Raw genomic sequence first — 17,270 nt, forward strand, 5'->3', positions numbered from 1 at the left:
TAAAGTACTTTGCCTCTGATAATTCACATATTTTCGCCGTGCTACGCACAAATTTTCTAACAAACGTATAAATATTAGCGGCATACTTGAAAACCACAAATACGATAAGTTCGTGTTTGTTCATTCGATGACCTTCGTGTCGCTTGTTGATTACAAAGAAATATTTTGATAAATAAGACATAATGGATAAATAATAATTATAAAAATAAAGGAATAAGTAAATCTAGAATATTTTGCAAAGGAACAGTAATACTGGAGCAACTCTTCTGTTGGTCCAACTTAATAAACTTGATTGCAGAAGATAAAATTCTCGATCGTTGATCAAAGCAAAGTCGAAGATGCAAAGACACCTCTCTACACGCTGGAAGCATAAAACTTCACAAGATAAAATAAAAGATCGAAATCGTAAATTTGAAGGGATAAAGTCGCTGTTCCGATGTAAGCGAGATATCATTAACTTTCACTCTCACCTACGAATGGTCATAAATGTCTCAAAGCGTACAGAAGACACCAGGGAGAAACGATATAGCATCGATAAAACTTTTATTATTAAAAAAAAATTACCACATTCCAAGTTTTTATTTGGGGACTTTGAAACGCTCCCTGCAACCTTTAACGCCCCCCCCCCCTATATCTTCTTCTTTTTATACCTCGGAAGCAGTTTCACAAGTTTTCTGCCCTTTTCATTATTTTAGACCTAATAAGAAGATATTTTTAAGGTGAAAAAGACAGTACGTTTATCATCGATGTCAGTCCGCTTAGATTCTATGGTAAATTCATACAGAATATCTTAATCAGTTAATTGTCTTTGACGAGTATACTCGTCGTGCGTAAAAAATAGTTAAAACTTGCTGTTTTCAATTGCGATAAATTTCGGCAATAAAGTTGAAAAATAAAAAAGTCGTTTCGTTACAACTTAACGCTAGAACTACCGATAGTTAACACGAAGCTATTTCTACTAAAACCAGCGAAAATGACTGGTCTTTAAAAAATACGTAACAATGGAATATTTTTATATTTAGTGATTTATTACTTTCTTACAGAAGGAATTCCATGTTATGTAGTGCATTTTTGGGATTATTAATCCATCTGGGACCATCATCCCTGAACTAGGATTGATACACTTATAATAGGATTGATACACTTCCTGATAAATGTTATCATTATATCGAATGACACGCAATAAACATTTTAAGAACGCGTGGCAAGTTGTACAAAACGAGGAAACTGGTTAATTGGGATTCAGATTGTGGGAAACAGATTGTGGGACCCTTTTACCCTTTTACACCTTGACAAGTACCGGGTATTTTAACTGATATTGGTATAGGTAGCCTTGATACATTATTTTGAGTTTGAATACATAAAAAACAAAACAAGATTCGTTATATTATTCTTTTAGTTATCGTTGCAAAAGTCATTAAATCATTGCGGAAAAGAATATAACATGAAGTGGGAATTTTAAAATAAAATTGTAAAACCAGTCAATTTCACTAGTTATTCTGGTTTAGTTTATTTGACAACTTAATTCCATACTACACAGTTGCACATACCCTGTGTTTGAATATACTCGTCATCGCTTTTTAGGAAAACGTTTTCCAAACAGGTGGCAACAGTCGACTGGCCAAGTAGATTATTAGCAGCTTCGTCAAGAAAGTTTCTAATTTTATGAAGGAAACGTAAAATGTAGAAATTGGTAATTTTAAACACGAAAAAAAATGTAAAGATTGTATAGCTTCATTGTAGGTTCTCAGTCGCTATCTCCCTTTCAGAACATTTTAGAAATCATCTACAAGATCATATTGACCATTAATTCTCAATCTTTTCGTCCCCTTCGTGTCTCTTATGTCAGATGGAAGGGAGTGTAGGAAGGGAATGTCAACGATAATTTACCTTCTACCCTTGGTGAACAACTTTCAGATAGAAATGGCGGAACCTTCAAGATATATCGAATGATATTTATTAAGCCGTCCCATTAGAGTGAACGAGAACGGAATGTAGCATTAACTTGGTACATAAAATCCCACCCCACTTTGTCTCCAGCATATTGCTTGTACGGTTCTGCAACCATGTAACATTTGCCCCTAATGCGATACAAGTATGAGAAGAGCTTCGGTATGTTGCAGCCTAAGTATCGTGAATTACGAGCGCAATAAAAATGTTAATGCTACAACAAGGAAAACAACGTTCCGATTTGTTTAATTCTTTTAATTCGAATCACGAAAAAAGCACATGTTCATTCAAAATGATAGTAATCCGTGTTATGAAAGAAGCAAGGACGAGCATATAAATTGATTTGAATTTTTCAAAATATTTGTTCAGATGGCGAATCGAAGAGATGAAAGGCGAATCGAAAGTTGAAAGATTTCGGAATAAATTATTTTTTTAACGTTCTGTACGTGTGCGAATCTTCGAAAGATGTTCCAATTTCCGTTGCTCTAAACCCAGATAAAGAAAGCTTGAAAAATAAACCTCTACCTTGTTCATCGCAAAAACTCAAGTCGTTTGATCTGACCTTACGAAGAAATTATTCAATTGCGAAGGATGTTGCGATAGTATTGCCGTTCACTGTACATGACCATTCTATGGCAAATCGATCATTCTTTCGCGTCGCGATGTCAGGGATTCTTTTTTTTCCAACTTGCCAACTCGAGAAAGCGAAAAAACTTTCGACAGATCTAACTCACGAAGATGGAAGAGATCGATTTACGTAAATGGAAAGATGCGTAGCTATCTTTAAATAAATAAAAAACTTACATATTATTTAAACGAAAAAGGTCGTTTCAACAAAGATCCATTTTGAGATCAAAACAAAGATCCAAAATTTCTCCCTATCGCGCTCTCTTTTCTCTCATCTTTACACACTCATTGTGTAATATCATGGTCATATAGCAGTTTCAACAATGTTTCGACCATGTAACGAGCTATCCTAATCACATCGAACTACCACGGAAAATGCAATCGAACAAGCAGACTAACGCCAATGATTCATAGACTCGTGGCAAACGAAAATTAATCGCTGCGAGTCTTTTTCCTGTCGTTGCTATATACTATGTATGTATGTATGTATGTATGTATGTATGTATGTATGTATGTATATATGTACGTACATTTATATATGTAGCTTGCTCCGGACATACAGACTAACAGATAATAACCGAAGAGAAATATCCAGGCTGTGTCACACGACAAAAGCCACTAGCATGATTTAGGATGCCACCAGTGATAAAGGATATGCATCTATTATTTATAGTGATAAAAATTCTATTACTTTCTTCTCACAGTACTGTGTCTAACTAGACTGTGAATATTTATTGCGCGCTCATATTTCCACGAAAATAATTAAGAGAGACACTTGAACCGGAAGTTGCCGTTATTTGTTAAATATTATATTAGATCGTGGCAAAAGTTTCTTTCGTTCTATAAGGAAATCATAGACGCGCAACAGTTTTCTGTTTTCTATTATTTTATCGAATTACGTACGATCCATTTTGTCCTATTAAGATGAAGATCGCATTGTTTGACTGAATTTTCGTGTTTGTATAAAGATGCGTTGTCGTAAAAGATATGTTTGTAAAACAAAGACGATTAGGGGACAACCTGCTGGTGTTACAAGCAACAAGTACTCTACTTTAGATATTTTATACGTTTACGTATACGACATCCGATACGTTTTTACACGTTATGAGCACGTTGTATCCATTTCTGCATGATTTCAGATTTCTCTTGAACGTATAAAACGACCACGATATACATATTCCAACGAAAATAAATAAAAACGCGCTTCATTAACCAGGCACACGTCAACGCGTAAATTCAACAAATTGTGGAACTTTGAAATTGCACGCAGACAATACGTGGATGCGTATGGCGCAATTTCTATTTTCTGCCACAATTCACCCTCGGAGAGTGAAATCTACCTCTGACAATTTCCCGCTATTGCTGTAACATTGACGGATACTTTTATCGAACGATAGGCGCTGATCGAAAGATGTAACTCTCGTCCGAAAAGTTTCTTTCTATGTATACTTGTGGCTTGAAAGCTATAACGGAAAATCGGAAAGTAGGCCGATTCTCGGAGGTGAATTTCATCCCCTTAGAGCAACTTTGGACAGCGAAAGAATGTGCTGTACGCGTCTCGGAAATTTCATAATCTTTCGAAACTTGTCTTGTAAGTAGAAAATTTGCTTATATCTGTTTTGAATATTTTATACGCTTCTGCATTATTTCGTACACTCTGTGTACTCGTTTTCGAATTTCTCATAAACGCAGAGAAAACGTACGCGACGACTGTTCTATGCATCTCGTTTTTTGAAAATGAACGATAATCGCAAGAACTTGTAACGTTGAAGAACGAGCCACTGACTGTCGTCGTTGATCTTTCAGATCATCCTCGCTTTTATTTAATTACAGCTAAGTGGAAAACATCGGTAGCGAACACAACGTCGTCGATATCCCGTACAATACGTCGTGTTACGATATTACGGTGAACATCATTTGTCAGCATCGGTTTCCCGTTGCCTTCGGCTTGCGATCTGATCTTTACAATTCTTGCGAATACGCCTTTCAACGACGCTTTAAACTCGTGGCCGTTTTCCAGGACAACGCACACCGCGCCCGATAGAAATATCGAAAGCGAAAGCTTTCTCTTGTTGGCGGATAAATGCCCGTGAAAGCTCCGGATCGATAAGGGACACGGTATGTTAAATTCTTTTTCTTCGAAACAGGTCTGATGCAGCTTTCGATATCTCGGAGAAGCGATTCACGCGATAATCGTTTCCCTTTGCGACGATTCTGTGAAAAGCTTCACACGCTTTTCCGCTACACACGACAGATCGTCACTCTTTCTATCGAATAATCCAAGCCGAATCCAACTTCGACAAGACCAATTCCGCAAAATTCCTGTCTCTCGCTATTCCTCGTGTAGAAGATTTACTAAGTTGAAATTTCACAGATCGTAGCTGCTAAGCTACTCGTAAGTTACTCGCAAATCCTTTCGTAACTTGTATCTCGTCCTTGCATCGTGTTTCTGCATATTCTTCCCAATAAATTCTAATTAAACCGCGGATCCATATTTTGGAGAATGTAAAAAGGTAGAATCTCGGTTGAAAATTGCCTTACCAACCAATTGCTGTAGAAAACGCTACTTTATATATTTTATATATTTTTTCGTGTTCCATTTCGAATTTCCTATGAATGGAATTCAAGAATCCTAGGAATGGAATAAATGGAGTATTAAAATCTTTCCGTTTAATTGCAAGGTGGTCACAAAGCGGAAACGTCAATGAAAATATTCTTGTCGCGCTTTTTCTCCTCTGCGATCTTCCGAGACGTTAAGAAAATCGAAATTGTAGGATTTTAAAAACGAACGTAAGACTTTGACGTTATTGAGAAAAATATTTTGACGTGAAACGATATCGCGATAAAGCCCGCTTAAGCTCGGTATTATCTTCGACGTAGAATAAACTTTTGCCCTTTTTTTAACTCGTCCAAGTTGCCTTAAGTTGTTTTAGCTGTCATCCTGCGCTACTTTCACTATCACTAAAAATTTCTCTCAGAAATTCCAACGAGAAGCAAAATTAAATAAATCTGCGTGCATAGTAATTGCGTTTTGTTATCACGACAAGAATCGCGTTAGTAGGAACGTAGTTTCAGCTTTTTTATTCGCCGCCAAAACGTTCATTTTTGATACTGTCAGTTTCGTTTGGATAGAAAAAGGGAAAAAAGAAAGGGAGATAATTCGGACGTCTTACTCGGCAACTTTGCCTTCTTAATTAGCAGCGAGTCAACGACTTGTACGAAATTCTCCACATTAGTCGGCGGCAGCTAATCGCGACAAATGGCGTGCAACGATGTGCAACTTGTCGTACAGCTGCGAAAAAAGCTATTCAGCTCGTTCGAGCAGGTTCAGTAATTTTAACGGCATAAGACATGTCCAACGTTTCGTGGAAAATTTTATCTGCGCTCTGTTTTTCTTTTATCGTTTTATTTCCGTGACTTGGAGATCACTTCCAGGCTGAGCAAAGGGAATATTTTAATACCAGATCAAAAAGGGAAACAGCCTATCAAATCGAACGATGGAAGGTTTTTTAAAATAGATGACAAATCTGCCAAGTTCTGGGTCCCGTTAAGGTCCCGTTAACTAACTTACAACTGCGTGATAACTAGATCGCTGGTGTTCACTCGTAAATTCATTCGTACCTTCATCGAAGCGATAAAAAATATTTTTTAATAAAATTTCGGGTCGATGGAATTACGAATTTCCATAAAAATATGCGAGCCAAATTAAAATTTGTTTCGTCCACTATCGATATTGCCACATCTACAATGTGTTTTCCGCTTCTCACGTTTCGCGTATATTTTTTTTTTTCTTTTTTTTTTCAAGCTACGCGAATTTCCATAAATATATAAACATCGGCAGTCTAATTGAAAGCCTGAAACCCTCGAATCGATGTATTTCGTTCGAAAATCAATTAAAGCGATGTTTTTCGATAATTCGAGAAATTAGTTAACAACGAATTCGATTTGATATGTTTTCATTGGACGCGTTCGCTTTAATTGCCCTTTCATCGAACGCTTTGCCTCGGTCCCCTGTCTTAAACATTTCCTCGGAGGATGAATTTCTTAACGGACTTGATGAACGGTGTGGACTTAACGAAAGTAATTTTTTATACTCGCGGAATGATCTTTTTCAGAGAATCTTAACGATGGTCGAGCTGATAGAAGGAGCAATGCATGTCTTTTAAACGTCTTCGTTTAAATCATTACGAGGTATTCGAATGAGTTGTAATCGACCATAAGCGTATCGTAATTGAATTATTAATTATTTATTAGAACAAACGATAATTAATATATATTTCTCGATGATACGTTTCTACGTGATATATCTCTTTTTCGTGAAAATTATCTCCTGAATTTTCCACCGTTTTGTACACCATGGTAAATATGTTCGTGAAATAGCTTTCACGATAAAAGTCTCTCGTACCTGCACGATAATAAAACTGTTTTTATTAAATCTCTTTCATTGTTTTCGAACAGAAAATCTATTCTCTGTTGTTTCTTATACGACGCGAAATACGTTCTACGACAGTGCGTTACCGTATAAAGGTTAAACTGTGTACCGTAAAAGGTCAGGCTACAAATGTTGAGAAAATTGTTTTGAAAATAATGGAAAACGTCAAGATAAAATCAGCATTTCTATCGGTTTAATATCTTTGCATGGAATACAAATTTTATTAATTTTAAAACAATTGACGTTATTTTCAGCAAGTTATTCGGTAAAAAATTCAATCGATATTTCACAAACTGGTTGTTCAACGGATATTCCTTTCTCCGTGGTTGCACAGAATACACATTATTTCTTCATTTTTTTTTTTTTTTCCTTATCGAACCTCTGAATTCGTATCACAGTTGCGCATAAATATGCACGACGTAAAATTGCGTTAGACGCTTAATTTGCAATTCTTTCGAAGAATAAAAACACGCGAGTAATCTCTGCAGTAAATTAATAAATTTACTTGAAGGGTACTTGCGCGAAGAAAACATTGTAAATTGCAAAATTGAATAATTTTGATGTTTTACCGGAGAACGTTCTACGTACCGATAAAAATACCGTATTATGAAATTTAACTGTGATTTCACTTACCGAATAAGCTACCACTAACACTGGAAGATTGTGTCGCAACGTCGTTTCTGTAAAAAAAGAATATAAATTTCAATAAACATTGGTCGATCGTTTCTTAGCTTTCGTCTATGCCATCGATCTCGACGAATAGACTTTCCTTTGCAAGTAACAGCCGACACACACACACGCCTCTCTACCCGTACGCTTCCCTCGTTCGTGAATCTGGAATATGTTAAGGCTGAACTACATCAAGTTTTCTCCTGCTGGCGAAAAAACTTGTTTCTTGGCACTCGAGGTGATTTCTACGAGAACTCTTAGCTTGGTACGTTAAGAGCTGTACAGGCTACGCCGCCAAACTATACGTCGCTTGATAACTCGAATCACTTTGAATCGCAAACAACTGCAACAACACGAGCCAGAGAAGCGTTAATGGATTGCCGATCCCCGAACCCAGTGCCAAAACGCACTCTACGCGCACTGTTTTTACTCTGCTCAAACCGAGGAGGAAAAAAAAAAAAAAAAAGAAATAAAGGCACCTCATCCTCGTTGATCGATAGAATCGTTCTGTATTGTGTCTGTTGGGGTAAACGAAGTAGTACAAGGTACGTTCCATCACGTTGCGAAACTCGTTCGCACATCGAAGGTAAATGAAGATACGTTTGAAGGAATGAATCCAATTAATTCCGCGAATTGGATGTGAATTCGAACAAAGCCAATAGGAAGCTGCGTCGATTCTCGAATTCTTCCAATAATTGGACAATAATGGCCGCGGGTCAAAGATTGCCGCGCCGGGTTGAACGATAATCGATACTCGGCAATTTTATCAACGAACAATACGCAAACTGTTGTTTCGCGACGGACGCTATCGATAGAGCTGACGGTCGATGACGCCACTCGAGAATCGTGCAAGGGACAGCAGTTATTTCTTTGCTATTTTTCGGATTAAAGGTTTCCATGCACTTCACCACATTCGAATTGTTAAATTGCACCGCTGTTGACGTGCTTGCGTCCTCTGCTCCCATTGCCACGCGCTCGAGCGTCGCATCGAATTTTTGTTGTTCGCTGTTATTCAAAGTCACGTCAATCACAAAGGCTTTCGGCTGCTATTTCGCGTTAATTCAATTCGAGGATCAAAAAGCGGAATAACCGCGTACCAATGGCGACATTGACGCGAACGAGGCGAGTTATTGTTCCCTCGAGTTTGCCAGTAACCTATATGTTTGTTTTATATTCGCTTCTCATCATCCTCGCTCTCCTGGGTAGCACAGAATTTCAGTTACGTTTCTCCTTGGTTTACGTCCATGGTCTACTCTTTCAACCAACGACCTTCGCGTCTCTCCTACTGAACATCTACGCTCGAAGCTTGAAACTTGAACTTCACCTTCGAACGTACCTCTAACTACTTGTACTATCGCTGCGCCTAAACTTTGACAACGTACAGACGTACAAGATGTGAAACTCAGTGTGAGAATATGCAAAAGACGTATCAACACGACGGACCACGGACAGGCCACGGAGGTCTATTACGAAACTTCAAGACACAAACGGAAGTTGTGTAATTAAAAGAAAATAGTTCGACGTATTACTACGAAGTAGCTCACTCAATTTCCTTAACACTTTGACTGACACGCCGAAATCACATGTTTCACTCAGCACGCCACGGGAATATGTTTATTGTTCCAAGCATATAATGGCAAAATGATAATAAAATGACGATGTAAGACAACATTCTTCCCCAATGGACCATTTATCTTATTGGTGGTCAGGGCAGGCCACTGTGGCGCCTTGGTAACAATTGATAGCGACGCATTGTAACAAGGCTTCGTTTATTTCAACAAACCAGTCGCATTCGTTATTTCGTCGCAAGCAAAACGTCCAGAATATATCGTTGAAACGTGTAGAAGATATTAGTAAACAGTATTTGCTCATTCTATATATAATAGTAAGGTATGTGCACACTTCTAACTTGAATTATATGATTATAAAGCAGCATTTACGATTATTTTCTAGTAATCTTAACTTAATGAAGAACGAAAAAGATTTCAATTTGAACGTTGAATCGCGAAAATTTTAAATATAATATAAATTAATATAAATCTTAAATCGCGAATTTTAAAAAGCAGGGAGGGCAGGGACACGGCGCAGCACGCGCTGGAGCTTTGTCCGGCATGGGAGCTACACAGCTACTCCCTGCGGCACGTCATAGGTGAAAGATTGACACACCCTCGGCGATTCTAGAAACGATGTTGAGAGCGAACCATAGGAATACGAGGCTGTCCGCCTCTTTTGCGAGCGAGCAGAAAGGGAGAGAAAGAAGAACTCTCACCCTTGTAGGATAACGCATGCAGGGGGATGGCGGTCAGGCGGCCCTAGAACCGCTTCATCGCCGTCCAAACGGACCCACGACTAAAACAGGGGATAACGCTAGGGGCAATGCCCCCCCCCCCTCCCTAGCATCAAATTCAACAGTCGGAGAATTATTAGGATTGGCTCGAACAAGAGGACGACGGAAAAGGGTGCAACTGAAGACAATTCATGAGAGGTTCCTGGAGCACTCCTGTCTTACTCTACTGTTACCGATTATTAGCAGCAGCTAATAGTTCATGAGGATTTCTTCACGTACAAAAAGGAAAAAAAAGGTAGAAGAGTAATAAATAGCAAGAAGAAAAATACCGACTAAACAGTCGCAAATTCTTTTCATAGTTGCAACGTGAATCCCATAGAATTGGATAAAGTAAATTGATCGAAAAAATGACGAATGTTAATGTTACGCATGAACGCAACTATCCTGTTATCGGGTTCAAGAATGCGCATGGGTCGTGGCTTATTAACGCGTATATCGTCAGGCACATAGCTGTGCTGTGGTACTCCGGGGCACAAGGACCTCTGTTTTCGTGTTACCTAAGGGTAGTTACGGTACAAACGGGTCGATTGAGCGGTCGATGAGAAATTTGACCAAGTCTCTCCCTGCGGAAACGCGAGTTTGGTCGACTAGTCTGGGTCAAGGGTCGAGCGACGGATAAAATTTTCGCGTGCAAACGCAAAAATTTAATTGCGTAGATTGGTAAAACCTCGGTTCGGTAATAAATAGAGTTCGCTTAAAAATAAAGAGACCTCGTTTCAAACGAATCAATGTGCACAGTGCACGACGTCGTAGTAATGATCAGTGGCTTCTTCTTTGCAACTTGTAGCGAGTTAGACAATGAGTTTCCACTATATCTCGTTTATCTCACGAGTAACCCGCGCATCTCGCGAATTAGAAACGTAGTTTAAAGTTTCGATATGCAGTAAACCACTCGTGGCCATCAGCGACGTGTTTTTAACATTTTAGATCTTGTTTAGCAGATTCGCTTGTTTATGAGACTCTGTTGTCCTCTTTGATTTGTTCGCGCAGTATCGCCCGACGGAACGGAAATTGCAAGCTGCAAGCTGCTCTTGGCTTTATTTGCAAATTTATTCGTGCGCACATATTTCTAATTACGATTAACATCACCAAGCAAGAGCAACGCAATCGATTGTCACGCGAATCTCTTGACACGTGCGTTTTATGGCGAGAAAGAGGCAAAACCGTGTCGGCCAGTGTTACACGGTCAAGTGAATAAATATTCGCGTGTCTATTTCGTTCGTCGATGGAAAAATTTTATCAGCTCTGTAACTGATACGTTTTACGGCACGACGAACGATTTATAGCAAATTCTTAATGCTTACCATATAATTTACCAAGAGTTTATACCATCGAGTTTATAGGAGCTTGATCACCGGTCGAATATCCTGTCAAGGTATTTGATATTTCGAATTTACGTCTATATCGATAAAATCAGCAACACGGTAAAATGATACAGCAGTTGCCCTACGCGTTATTTTATATATTTCTATCAATTGCGTAGCATCGTTTTAGAAAATTACTGTAAGAAACTACTAGAATTATTTTCTGTTTATTATTTTACGTTTTTCTCTAATTTCAAACACCACGATCAAGTTGGAATAAAGTTAAATTGAAATATATCGATAAGGATTGAAATTGCATGGCATATGTCAAAAAATAGACGAAATAGATTTTCATGATCTTGATGGCGTAAAGCGTCAAGCCTAATACTAGCAATGTCAATACTAATGTCGATACCGGCAGTAAATTGATCTTGGTGGTTTAACGCACGGACAATCAAGTGCAACCGTGCAACATGCGGATTTAATCAAATTACATTAGAAAATTATGTATGTACACGAACGATACATGGCATATTTAACCCTTTGTATTGTAACTGTGTGGAGTGTGACTCGACATTAGTTTTTATCTCAGGAACTCCTTTGTCGAGTCGCACTAGACATTCTTTCAGACCCACCTTTTTTTGTGAAACGCGCGAAAAAAAAGCCAGGATTGCATCCTGGAAGTTGTTCCAAGATATACCGTACACTTAAAAATTACAAGGTACGACGATAGTGTGAATAAAACTGGTATTTAAATGAATTTGTTTCTGCCTTTGTTTATTTAAATTGTCTTTTTTTTTTTAGTTAAAGTAAATTTCAGATTGAATTTAAAAGCGTTGCGAGCTGCTGGTAACGAAATTGAAATAAAATTCGGAGTGGAAAGGGTTAATATCAAAGTCACCTAAAGAAATCGAAGTAGCCGATATGATTGAAACTTAAAGAGAGCCTCTCGTTTGACAAAACAATATTTCACCACTAAGTTCTTTTCTATCAGGTAAAAGCTAATTCTCGGATTATCGAAATCCACGATTACAAATATTAATTTCGACAAACGTTCTCGAGATCGAGCCTCCGTTCATCGATTAAAATATAAACTGCGTTTATCTGAAATTGCTCGTACATACTGCGACGTAGAATTGTTTTTCAACGATGCTCGACAATTTCACTTTCAATTGTAAAAAATGTTACGCATCGAGCGGAAACACCTGACTCGAAACGATAACGTTTCATCAGAAAAATCGGAATGTTTCTATTTTTCTATGTTTCGTAGAACTGGCGTTTCTCGTTCGTCGTTTAATTCGTGTTTTGAATGATGTTGAGTTTGACGTTGACTGATCGAAGAACGAGTGGATGAATTTGTAATAGAAAAGTATACTGAAATGATTAAAGGTATAAATATAAGGTATAAATTAAAGGTATAAATATGATATAATACTGATTCAGATCCTTAATCTTTTAGTATTACTAGAAAATGGAACGACAGGGAGCACGTTCATAAATTTATGGCAAAAGAATATTACCAAAAAAGGTAAGTTTCTGGCTTTGGCTAGAGGCTACAGGGAACATAAAGAGAAATCTGTTTATTAGTTTCTTTGTTCCTAGACCTTGCAACCCAGAACATAATATACATTCAAGGGTAGGATAATATGCGCCGCTCCTTATTTGCAATATATCTGCGTAATAGCAGTCTCCAGGCCATGGATATACATAAATAAAGATGTAGAATTTTTCATGAAGTTACTTCAACAGATGAAATATACGATAAATCGCAAGTTAATAACTTCTAAAACAGCGTCTTTTTGTGTTTTTTTTTTTTTTTTTTTTTTTTTTAGAAGGAAAAGAAAGAAACGAAGTTATTGAATTTTGAGCTATGTTTTTATATATATTTAACGAATACAAAAAATTTCTTTTTAAAGTAAAAGAAAAATTATAACAGATTTCTAAGCCTATTTCATGGGCTGCATTTTTCAATCGGCGTGATCCTCGACTGAAACGAAGAACCAAAAAAGGATTAAATTATTATATATTTTTCTTCTCGATGGACTAAAAAAAAAGAAGGCGGAAAATAAAAAAGTGTGTTTTTTAAGAAGAAAGAATAAACTTCAAGGTGCTATAAGAATTATTTAAATCAACTTTTTGACAAACTTTTTTAGTTCATCGAGAAGAAAAATATATAATAATTTAATCCTTTCTAGTTTTTCCGTTTCAGTCAAGAATTACGAGGTGAATCTTTCACGCCGACTGAAAACGATTAGAAATCTGATATAATTTTTTTGTTAACATTAAAAAAAATTTGTTGTATTCGTTAAATATATATAAAGCCACACCTCAAAATTCAATAACTTTGTTTCTTTCTTTCCCTTCTAAAAAAAAATCACAAAAAGACGCTGTTTTAGAACATTCTAATTCAGGACACCCCGTTAAATAATCATATCGTCAAAGTACGTAAGAATTTAAAGCGAGGATCAGCTTCGTGACAGAGCTCGTCTCTGCGTACGAGCGATAAGTCAGGAAAACGTTGATATTTAACTAAAAGTTATTACCGTATACGCGTAAACGTGTTCCTGTCGCATCTACTTTACGCGCTGCAACGCTAGGCGTTCTGACGCGTCATAATCTTTTAGTCGGTTAAATGTAATATCAATCGTTAGCAGAGAAACGTGAAAGCATTTCGGAGTATTTCTATGTACGAGGATTTATCGAGAAAGATATTAAAAATACATTTATCAAACAGCTTACAGCTTAAACAACTGCACACGCCTCTCTGCCTGCGTCTTTACGTAGAAAATATTTTTTCTATCCAAGAGATGTACGCAGATGTTTCCAACTGACCGTATTTTCACTGTATTAAAAGGCTCTATACTACGAAACACGTAATACTTTCTACGAAACCATTTAATAACAAAAGCGACGTAGAAACGTTCGTTCTGTTGCACAGGCGAACGATCAAAATGCGTTTCTTCCATTTCACAGTTTTTACGGGATTCAGAGAGACCGCTGCGGATGTTAAACCGCGTTCGACAAATGTGGCGGAAGACGATTTATCTAAAGTTGTCAGGAAACGAGAACAGTTTATATAATTGGTGTTCGTATAATGGAAGCTTACCAATTTTTCTCGTTACGTATCGCTCTTTGCTCGAATAATACCAGCAAACGTTCCGTTAATTGGGCGTTAATTAAAGTTTTGTTTCAATAAACGCATTTCTACTCTACTTGTATTTTTCTCGATAAATCCCGTGTACGCAGCGAACGCTGAAATGCTTTTACGTTTCCATGCTAACGGTCCATATTACCATTTAGCCGACTAATTGTCAGTGATTAATAAATTGTGATAATTGCTCGATAAAAAGCGAGTGATAAGTGAATTTATGATACGATTAATCAGCTCTTCCAGATCTCTTTGAAAGCGTGTGCCTAGAATGTGTCGCAAAAGGTAAACGGTGACGAGTATACTCGTCAAACACGGAGTACGTGTGGCTGTTATAACGTAGAATGAAATTGCAACGAAACGACTGTTTTATCTTGTAATTTTATTAATGTCGGGCTAACATTTGGCAATGGCGTAACTCGTATGATGTAACTGAGTGAGAAAACGTTGTTTATAAAGCTTAAAGTGTCGTGTATGGTAATACCGCATACAAAATGTTTTATGGAAACATCGATGGATCTCGAAGAGGAGTTTCGCGTTTTATACCTTTCGCTGAAAAGGCGGATGCTGAAATAACGTTATAATCCACATTATATGCAGGTGAGAGGTCAGTGATAAAAGATAAAATGTAAAGACACGATGGATCTGCTATATTCTACGTTCCATCGAACCACGAAATATCTTGGAGCCTTTAAAGCGTACGGAACAGAAAATTTCGTTATCGAAGCAGATGAGAATGTAACAATGTAATGGTGCAAAATTACAATACATATATGCGATATAAAAGAATAAATCTGTTCGTTTCTCACTTGTCTTTTCGACGAAATCCATTATCTTTTATTATCGTAAGTCAGCAGCTAGAATATACGATTAATTCTAAAAATAGTGCAAGTGATTTAAGCATTTAAGAGGCACATTTTCGAACAAACTGCTCGTAAAATTGTACGACGCGTAAATCTCACTTTAGAAGATCGTATATTTTACGAAACGTTTTATTGTCGGAAAAATACTTTTTAACGCGCTCGAACGCCGAACGTCGAAACGCGATACAGCGGCGATCGAAGGGAAGTTTAAAATTCACAAAACTGTGTACGATAACTGCACCTTACGTACTAATTGCAACTTTCATCACCAACAACGTTGAAGACAGTCATCCGTATCAAACTTGTTCGCAATCCAATTCTTCTTATCAATTACAACTTTTCTTTTTTTCTAAAACTGTCGCGTTTCTTTTATCCTTTTTTTTTTTTAAACTTCCTCTCGTCCTCCATCGTATACGACTTGCTGCAATTTCACAGCCACCGGCACGTACGTGCCACAGAATAAACGACTATCGTCGACGATTTTGAACAAATATTAGAAAGGAGAAAACTTAATAAAATTCGTGATGTATCAATTTGAAGCTGCCTCACCTTATCCGCCAACGTAGATGAAGCAGTAAATACACCGACGTACGGATACCGTTTGCAACCACTGGGCGTCTACATTTCTTTTCCACCCCTGTCTTTCCCATTCGCCCACACATTTTTTCCCCCGTCACGTATCTTGCACACACGCGTGCGCTATACGCACATACGGAGAATTACAGCACGCGAACCACACAAATCAGTCTCAATTACGAATTAATAAAGAAAGTCGATGTTTCCCGCGGAGATGATTCGCGAACTATATCTTCCGGGTATACGGACGTGATTTCCATTTCGAGATACGATTTGGAATGCCAAAATGAAATTAGCGTGGAGATTGCCTTGAAATTAGAGTTGATTGTGGAACAGATTGGAGTTTGTTACTGGCGACGGTTAGCAAACTGTGAGACGGATCGTAAAAAGGATTTCGTGCGGCGTATCCTCTGATTAATAGTCTTTTGAACTGTTCATTAAGACGAAACGCTGCTGGATAATGGGCGGAGAAAATTTTCTTGAAATCGGTTTTGCTCCGCAGGGGGTAGACGATCCACGGATATTTTTGACTTGGACGAATTCTACCGACATCTATGGAGGCGTCTCCTAGCGAGCGATTCGTCGTAAGGTTGTTGGGGGCAGACCAATCGGATTCAAAAACCCGAGTACGACGAATTGAAAAATTTCGAAAGCGGAACAAAACCAATTTTCATATCAATGACTGAATCTTTCTGACGATTGGAAAATTGGACGGTTTCCCGAGAATTTCGTGAGACCACGTGTATATATGTCCGCGAATCTTTTCGTCGAGTCTGAAGAATAAATGCACGAATAGAAAATTAGATAACAAACATTAGATGGAGGAAAGGCGTGGAAAACATTAAATATCTTTGCATAGACAATTTTTATCGGATTGTCGGGACGTTTTTATCGAAGTTTCAGTCCTTTTCTATTGCGATTATCTGTGTCGCGGAATGATTTACATAGAAATGAATTGAACAAAGGTGAATGTAGAATACGAAATTACCTTTTCCCCAACTTTCCAGCGTTCCCTGCAGTAATATAAAGATTCACGTTCCCTTCGTACATAAGATCGAATGTAAAACTTCTAAATAGGAAAGCCAAGCCATCTCTTTGAAATGAGAAATGGTCGATCACTTGAATCTGAATCTTAACAAATAAACATAGATGGTGGCTTCAAAGGTTATTCGATATAAAGAATCTTCGAGTTCGTCATCGAATCTACATGCAATCGCGAAAGGTTAATCGCTGTTCCACGGAGTCTTTCTCGCCCGAAACATTTTACCCGTATTTTATTATGCATCGCTTCTAATTTAACCGACTTATCGAAACAAACGAAATTTACCTATTGCGTAAACTCTCTCGAATAGGA

At 37.7% G+C, this 17,270-nt stretch overlaps 1 long non-coding RNA gene across 4 annotated transcripts in view; it reads right to left on the bottom strand.

Moving 5' to 3' along the window:
- Nucleotides 1–6,697: 6,697 nt before the first annotated feature.
- Nucleotides 6,698–17,270, bottom strand: part of LOC126916460 (uncharacterized) — a 28,443-nt gene continuing 17,870 nt past the window's right edge. For 2 of the 4 annotated variants that reach the window (XR_007710589.1, XR_007710587.1), the window contains one exon: nucleotides 7,171–7,689. This is a non-coding gene — a long non-coding RNA (uncharacterized LOC126916460). Of the gene's footprint in view, nucleotides 6,983–7,169; nucleotides 7,690–17,270 lie in introns of those variants that run through there. The other 2 variants (XR_007710588.1, XR_007710590.1) reach the window with 2 other exon arrangements.

The sequence above is a fragment of the Bombus affinis genome, chromosome 5 (assembly GCF_024516045.1).
Source record: "Bombus affinis isolate iyBomAffi1 chromosome 5, iyBomAffi1.2, whole genome shotgun sequence".
Classification (NCBI taxonomy): Eukaryota; Metazoa; Arthropoda; class Insecta; order Hymenoptera; family Apidae; genus Bombus; species Bombus affinis.